The following is a 9002-nucleotide window of genomic DNA, read 5'->3' as shown; positions in this document are numbered from 1 at the left end:
TCTTCGAAAATCGATCAACTACAACCATGACGGAGTCGTGGTTCCTAGATGTCTTAGGTAATCCTAAGACATAATCAATACTAACCTCTTCCCACGGCTTGTCGGGAACGGGAAGTGGAGTATAGAGTCCGGTGTTTTGTTTGGTAAGTTTGGCCCTAGCGAATGTTAGGCATCGAGATATAATCTTCCCCACATCTCGTTTAAGGGATGGCCAAAAAAACTGCTGCTCCATGGCTTGAATGGTCTTGTTAACTCCAAAGTGTCCGCTCAACCCGCCGGCATATATCTCCCATATTAAGAAATCACGTAGGCAAGTTCGGGGAATGCATAGCCGCTTGCCGTGGAATAAGTACCCGTCATCAATATAGTAATCCCGCAATTTAGGGATTACGTTCTCGCGGACCTGCGCTAAAATTTTCCCAAAATTGGGACAGTTGATGTAATCGTCTCGTAATTGCTCAAATCCGAGGACTTGAGTCTTCATCATGTTCAAGATCAAGGGTCGTCTACTTAAGGCATCGGCCACGACATTATCCTTGCCCTTTTTGTGGCGAATAACAAAGGTAAAATCTTGCAAATATTCTATCCATCGCGCATGGCGGTCGTGGACTTTGTGTTGGTCATGGAGGTGACGTAACGCGCTGTGGTCAGAAAATAGGACGAACTCCTTTGGCAAGAGATAGTGACGCCAATGGCATAAGGACTGCACCAATGAATAGAATTCTCTGTCGTAGTTATCATACCTCTTACGTGTATCATTCAACTTTTCACAAAAATACTCTATGGGATGTCCTTCTTGACTTAGGACTCCCCTTATTCCGACATCGGAAGCATGACATGATACCTCGAAGACTTTGGCAAAGAGGGTAATCTCAGTATTGGTGCCTCCGTCATGAGCTTCTTGACCAGCTCAAACGCGTGATCTGCTGAGGACATCCACTCAAATTGTTCCCTTTTGAGGAGGTCAGTGATAGGTGCAATCACACCACTAAACCCCGGTATGAACCTCCTATAGAAGGTAGCAAGTCCAATGAAACTTCATACATCATGCACATTCTTCAACTTTGGCCAAGAGGTGATCACTTCCACTTTAGCTGTATCGGCCGCTACTCCCTTTGATGACAGTATAAATCCTAAAAAGGATACCTCAGATACGAAGAAACTGCATTTCTTCGGATGCGATACAGCTTTTCTTGGTGTAGGGCGGCGCAGACTTGTCGTAGATGTTGGAGATGATCGCTCCTCGTATAGCTATAAACTAGAATATCATCAAAATAGACTACAACAAATTTTCCTATAAATGGGTGCGAGTACTTCGTTCATCAACCTCTAAAAAGTACTCGGGGCATTAGATAGCCCGAAAGGCATGACGTTCCATTCATAAAGACCATCTTTTATTTTGAACGCCGTTTTCCATTCATCTCTGGGTCAAATCCTGACCTGATGATAGCCACTTCTTAAATCTATCATTGAAAAGATTGGCGCCGACCATTTCGCCGAATAAGTATTGTACTCTAGGTATCGGAAATCGATACTTCGCCGTGATTTTGTTTATAGCCCTAGAATCACAGCACATGCGGCAAGTTTCGTCCAACTTGGGTGCAAGTAAAGTTGGCACAGCACACGGACTGAGGCTCTCTCTAACCAATCCTTTGGAGAGCAGATCTTTTACTTGTTCGTATAGTTCCTCATACTTGATCGGGTCCATCCTATAATGAGGAAGATTTGGGAGGGAAGCTCCCGGAACTAAGTCTATGGCATGCTGAATATTCCTCAATGGAGGAAGCTCGCATGGTAACTCAGTAGGGAAGACGTCCCCAAACTCCTCTTTTAGTTGAACTACCTCAGGGTCCTTCGGCCTTGTCTTTTCCTCTGCCATAGACGGAGATATGGTTAGTGCAAAGCATAGTGGCAAGGTATCATCTACGGGCTCTAGGTCTCGCCTAAAGATACACCCATTGGTGATAACAGGTCATGGTTGTGAATGATCCTATCTAGAAGTGGGAGCCGGTGATGGGACGTGAGGGCGGGTCGAGGGATACCAAATGAGGCATCGACCTCCATAAATGAACGAACAGTTGTTCGCTCATCCGGATAGCTGGTCATTGTGATCAAACAACCAAGGTCGCCCGAGGATAATACTACCAATTTTCATTGGTAGTACATCACAGAGTACCTGTTCATCATATGTGCTCATCTTTAACGGGACATAATATTGCATCCTTACCGGTAGGCTGGATGCGTCAATCCATGACACATTGTACGGCGTTGGGTGCAGTATCAATGTGAGTCCGAATTTCTGAGCTGTGTCTTCGGAGATGGCATTGACACAGCTCCCACTATCTACTATAAGTTTATAAGTACGTCCCGCAATTTTGATGAACAAATAGAAAATAGACGTTCACTGAGTAACATCAGCGTGGCTCGGAATAGGTGGCTTTGGCGACGTGGTAGAGGTGTGAGGTGTGGTTGATGTAGTAGGACCGGAAGGACGTCTGCTCGTCCCTGGAATAGCAATGGCCACAGGACTCGATCGTACCGGTGTGGTGGTAGCTAAACGCAAAGGGGTACTAGAACTGTTCAACTTGGCACCCTGCTGGATGCGTAGGGTCGCAACGGGTTGAGGAGAAGTCGGGGGAACTGGGGTTATCTAGATATAACCAAGGGGCTCCTCTAAGTCCTCTCCTTCAGGGCACTCTCCCGGATATTCATCTACCTCCAAATCATCCTCCGGTGGTATATCTAGTGGGTTCCCATGGATGTCCATATGCAAGAGTGAGGGACATTCAGTGCGGCGATGTCCAAACCCTTTGCATTTAAAGCATTGCATAGGTTCACGAGCAGCCATCGGGGCTCTAGCGGTCGACACTACGGAGGGTGTCAGTGTGGTCGGAACGGGTGTTAGAGTCGGTGCTGGTGCTCCCGGGCGCGGTGTTGCATGGGCTCCTCGGGTCCATCCGGATGTCTCTCGAGTTGTCGAACTCGTGGACGAGTCAGTAACACTCGCCCGAGGTGCAACAGTAATTGGTGTAACTACATCATCATGAGAGTATTCATTACTCTCGACTAGACTATAATCTAAGTCTACGGTGCTAGGGTTTTTCTCTAAGACTCTAACTCCTAAATCTAATCGGAGTCCATGGACGAAAAAGGCAATTTGAATCTGAGGGCTGTCTACGAATTTACACCTCATGCGATATTCCTCAAATTCCTCAAAATACTTGTTGACCTTTTGCCTTCCTTGTTTTAGATCCATCCACTTGAGCAAAAGGTGGGTCATATAAAGCTTAGGGATATATTTATCCTTAAGCTTTTGGGACATCTCGTCCCACGTCATGGGAGGATCACCATGACATCGGGCAGCTTCCTTTTCATTCTTCCAGAAAATCTTAGCTTGCCCTCTGAGACGAGCTTCTGCATAGGATACGCATAGATCATCCTCCATCTCGTACCACTGGAAATAACTTTCCAGATCTGATTCCCAATCCAAATAATCCTTAGGATTTCGTGATCCCTCAAAGATCGGTACTTCTATGCCTACGCTTTTCTGAATCATGGCGCGATGCGCCTCTCGTCGTCTCTCTTGTTCATCATCCTAATGACGAGCAGGTGGCGGCCGGGGAATTTCCCGTTGATCTACGTGGCCTAAATAGTCCTGGACAAGAGCAACCGGTGGAGCCGGTTGGGGATAATAAGCTCCGTCCTGGGCATACCCTTGAGGTGGGTATGGAGCTATCAGTGCTCGGGGCACAGTTTGGGTGATTTGTCCCTGGTACGGGGGTGGTGCATAAGCGGGAGCTAGAGTGGGTTGACTAGACACACCTAGTGGATACACGGGTTGTGGTGCTGGTGGATATCCCGCTGGATATTGCAGCGGTACCGTAGGAGGTGCAGGCATAGTACCTTGGGGCTGGGGCACGGGTACATGTGCTGTACTATAATAAGATTGGGGTCCAAGGTTGGGCCCATAAGGGATAGGAGCGGATGGAGGGACGGTAGCGTATGCTACTCCGTTCGGTACCATCGGTTAAGCCTGCGTGTAGGGTGCAGGAGGACGGGTTTGAGGGGGAACTACTCCATATGGTTGGCTCTGTGGCTCGTATTGGGGAGGTGCTCGTATTTCCGGAGGGTAATAATTCCTATCGTGAGGATAGGACCGATCTTCATGGTATCACTGGTGGCGATACCCTTCAAGGGGCGGCGATCTCCTTTGTTGATGCTCCTAGCTCCATTGCTTGTATTGTCGCGGTTGGTAGGTAGGTTGACCATAGGGGCGTGATGTTGTAGGTCTTGGGGCCACATAGGCTGGAGCCGGAGCGGGACTGCTCGGCATAGGGGCCTTGCCTGGGCATTGAGGGACATCGCTGGTCCAGCTGGTAGTCATGGGACCACCGGATGGAGCTCGAGGACTAGGTGCTGCAGTAGCGGAGTTCCGATCTTCGGATCGGGCACGCTGAGCCGAAATCACTATGCCACTATTTGGAGTGGGGACCCGAGTAACAGGTTCTCTAACCGGAGGAGGAAGAGGCGGTATTGGTATCTCCTCATTCCCTAAGAGTTCCTCTTGATATTGTGCACCTAAGGGATCTTCATGAGGAAGATCCCCCTCGATTGGATCAAATCCATGATCCTCATCATGTTCAACCATGTCTGCGTTCTGCAGTTGGGCTCGCGTACGAACCATATTATGGTCAACTTCTTTCGATTCGACTACGGAAAATTATCTAGATGATGGTATGAAATGAAATGAAATGACATGCTATAATGCAGATGATCTTTGAGGTATGAGGTGCGTAAAAGAAATGAAATTCAAATGATATGCTACCCACCGTGTTAAAGAAGAGTTAACACGACCGGCTCTGATACCAATATGACGTAATACGTTGTCAGCTGGGATCGACGGCACGTATTACGTCACAACTATACGCGAGAGATGATTATTTAAAGCTGATGAGTTATGCAACTTTTTTAAGAAACTCTATTTGAGCGCGAAGGACGGTCTGACTAAGGGGAAATGACTCAATAAATCCTCGAGAAATGACTCGGATAGTAGACTCTAAATGACCCTCAGAATCGACGAACAATTGCATGACGGAGAGGCAGTTCACGGCCCGTCGGAGTTGAACCGTCACTATCAATGGACTGGTCGTCAATCACAAGAAAGTCCCTACATCTCGACAACTGTGGTTATCCTATCGAATCTTAATCAAAGTCGACAGAGGAATTCGATAGGGGGGACGACACTAGAGAAAATAATGATACTGAAATTTAAAAGGGGAGTCGGAAGTAGAACCTGGTAATAATCATTCCTCGGACCGTGAGCGAGAGATACCCAGGAACCACCAGTAGATGCAGACATAGCAGCGTGTGGGCGGTCGATGGGTTGAGTAGTCGGAAGGCTGGAACTCTGGGCGGGGGCACGAATGCGAGGCTCCAAGGAAGGGCGACAAGGCTGGCGAGCGGACGGCAAGGTTCGCTCGCGAGATTCCGACAAGGAGGGCCGCCCACAGTTGGAGTGGCAAGTGTGCTGTCACGTGCGTGTTGGCGGGAATCGGGGCCGACGGCGCGCACACAGTCACACCACATAGGCGGGCGACAAGATCGGGTAAGCGGATGGCAAGTTCGGTGCGAGCGCGCGACCTAGTGTTGTATTCGACGGCGGCGACAACAGGTGGCCAGATCTGCCGACGGCAACGGTGGGCTGTGATGGAGATCCGGCTTCTTGCGGTTTCCAGATGTGAATCCGCCAAGAAAACTGGATCTGGTTGAAGGAGCCTCCAGGCAGCACGATCTCATGACCTAGCTAAAGAAACGAACTGATCACTCAAAGAAAGAATGGACTAAAGGAAAATTAGAACAATTTGATTTTCCAATTCTCAAGTCTACTTCTCCCTTGGGCATACCTTCCCCTTATATAGGGAGGAAGGGTGCGAAGAGACCGTCCTTAGAGGAGGAAACCGTCGCGAGACGTGGTCCTCTTTACAAGTATTTCAAAAGCAGAAATGAAAACATGGACGAGGCCCAAAACAACGGCCCAATCCAATCGTCCTAAAAATTACAAGTAAATGAAATAATAAAGAAACTTACAAAAGATCACGACGAGTACTTGAATCCTGGGTCGCGTACGTCAGCACAAGCAGCTCGAAGTGGTTGGGCTCGTCTAATGTCGGTGTTGGCGCGATGGCCCCCCATCAACGTGTACCGGGGAGCCATTTGATCTCATGGTCCACATCCTGCTTGGGCGGCAGCTTCGAGCAGAGTTGCGCGGGCATCATCCCAGCAAACTCCCGTAGTACGTCCGCAATCGGCCCCGGCAGTCCTCCCGCGGCTGCCCCGGGGTTGTTGTCGTCGTCGTCACTCCAACTAAGTGCTACTGAACGGACTGCCTGCCTTTCACCCTTTTGCCGGGGTGTCAGCCCTCGTATGGTGACGAGGAAGGTCTCTTCCCCCTTCCTCAATCCGTCCTTAATTTGCATGGCAAACAAGAGAGGGGTGTTTCACTGCTTCTGGACCCCTTGGTCCCTCACAAAACATGGGTAAGATCCCTCTGGGAACAGCAAGCCGTGATACTGGGGAAACACAACAGCGCCTGAACCCATTAGGAGGTCGAGACCCAGGACGACCGTTAAGTCATCCATGGGGGACACCATGAAGTTGGTCCCGCCCTCCCACGTTCCCACCTGCACCAGCACCCCCTTGGCCACGCCAACGATGTCTCAGGCCTCCAAATTGGCGGCCTTGATTTTCCCCGTGCTTGGAAAAAGTTTCAAGCCGAGCTTCTTTGCTACCCGTTATACGAGGACGTTGTGTGTCGCCCCCGTGTCGACCATGGCCGTGGAAGGCTTGCCATTTATCAGTACTGAGAGGTGCAAGAGGTTTAGACCCTCATACTGGACTGGGACGCCCCCCTGTAGTGCTGCTAAGCACTGGAGGGGGTTTAGGGTCACCGTACTACTACCCCTTGGAACATCCAGTTGGGCTGGCAGTAGGACCATCGCATTAACGTTGGTGGCCACCGCCATTCCTCTCGGGCAATCCCTCGTGAAGTGGGGGCCTCCGCAAGCAAAACAAGTCAACTTGTTCCCCCCACCTCCTAGATTCTGTTTCCACAGTCTCGGGCTCTTGCCCTTGTCTCGGCTCTTGCCATGGCCTTGCTTGAACTTCTGTTTCAGGCCTTAACTGCTTGTACTGTTGGTGCCTCACCGCATTTCTCGCGCGGCCTGTTCCCCTTCATGGGTTTATCCTCTGCTTTGGCAGGTCTGGCGGGGCGGAGCTTGGTTCCTTCAGCAACTTTGTAGGCCGAGTTTAGGTCTCTACAGTGCCTCCTCTCAGTCTCTATCTAGAGCCAGTGGGGAAGGCCCTTGGCGAAGCGATAGAGCTTGTCTGCCTCAGACATGTCGGTGATCCTCCGGATTATGGACACAATATGGCCCACATATTCCCTTGGATTACCCGTCATCCTAAGGTTTTCAAGTTCTCCCCTCGCAATCCACGTCGTGCTGAGCGGCATGAAGTTTTCCTTTATCTCCCGCATAAAGTCTCCGTATGTGGGAGGTGGCCAATTTCCACACTCCACTCGCTGTCGCCACCACAACTTTGCCTCATCTGTGAGGAATTAGCTAGCCTGCAGTACTTTTTCTCATCTGAGAGATCTCTTTCACCAAAATACCGGTTGCAGTTATATAGGAAATCCGCCACTGCATCTTCCCTAGGGGACCCATCAAACTGCGGTGGAGGGAGTGAGTGTTTCTCTCTGTCGTCGCCATTGGGACGGTTTATGGGGGCCTCTTCCAGCTTTTCCACCTTAAGTTTTAGGGTCAGGACCATCTCGGTCAGCTGGCGGATCGTGTCTTTGTGTTGTCTCAAACCTCTTTGAGAACCTCATGCCTTTGGCGGGTCTCTCCCCGCAAGTCTTTCACATCCGACTTTATCTCGTCATGGTTCTTGTCAATGTGGTCTTCAAACCCAACATGTTCTTGTGCATCAGGCGGGAGGTGAGCCTCTGCTCTTTCTCCTTCAACTATCTCTCTTCATGTAACTGTGTGCGAGACGACTCCATCTCCTCAACTAGAGTTAGAAGCGCAGGGGGAGGCGATCCAACCTGGCTCTGATACCAATTGTCACTAATTTCGGTCTTTATTTCATGTTATTAGCATGATTTATGCATTTAAAAGGCTTAAATTTGGGTTGTTATCATATATTTACACAAGAATAATGCTTCCAAGTAATTTCTGATTTTTCCCTAATTTTCTGTTAATTATATGAATTTTTAAGGATTTATTGAAGCTCGAAATAATTATTTTTGGATGAAAATGGCACATTAAATACACCTATAACTCTTGGCTCTCTTTAGGGGAAAAATCCTCATACCCCGACATGCCGAGGTAAAAAAAATATTAAAAAACAAAACCATGAACATATCATTTTTTACAATGAATCGCATCAACCTCCGAGCGATTGAAATAAGAGGAGGCTATCGCTTGCTTCGAGCGATTAAGAAATGCGGAGTTTTTAACTGTCAGAGTGAAAACATTAATAATATTTTTAGAACGGTGTGTTGTAAAGGATATTCATTCATTGGAAGAGGACTGAGAAAGGAGTTGATTGACTTGAAATTGCAGAGAAAGTGCATGACATTAAATCAAAATAGAAATAATTTTATAAGGGCGTATTCTAATATAAGTAGTGATAATATCATCAATGAATTTTGGGATCAATTGTATAAGGATATAGTGGAAAAGTTACCAGATTTTGTAGAAAAAGAAATATTTAATACACAAGTTTATAGGAAATTGAATGAGTACAAGAATAAGGGAATAAATGATAAATGGAATGAGTCGGATTTAAGAAAATTACAAATGCAGATTGAAGATATAACTAGAAAATTCGATGAAAATACTATATTTACTGAAACTCCTAATTTAATCAAACGATTGATAGGAAAGAATCTTATTAGCGCTAAATACTATTTGAAAAAATACATTACTAAAGAACTTTATGAT

Source organism: Wolffia australiana, chromosome 5 (genome assembly GCF_029677425.1).
Source record: "Wolffia australiana isolate 7733 chromosome 5, ASM2967742v1".
Classification (NCBI taxonomy): domain Eukaryota; kingdom Viridiplantae; phylum Streptophyta; class Magnoliopsida; order Alismatales; family Araceae; genus Wolffia; species Wolffia australiana.
The sequence above is the reverse complement of the archived record's forward strand: the minus strand, read 5'-3'. Positions refer to the sequence as shown.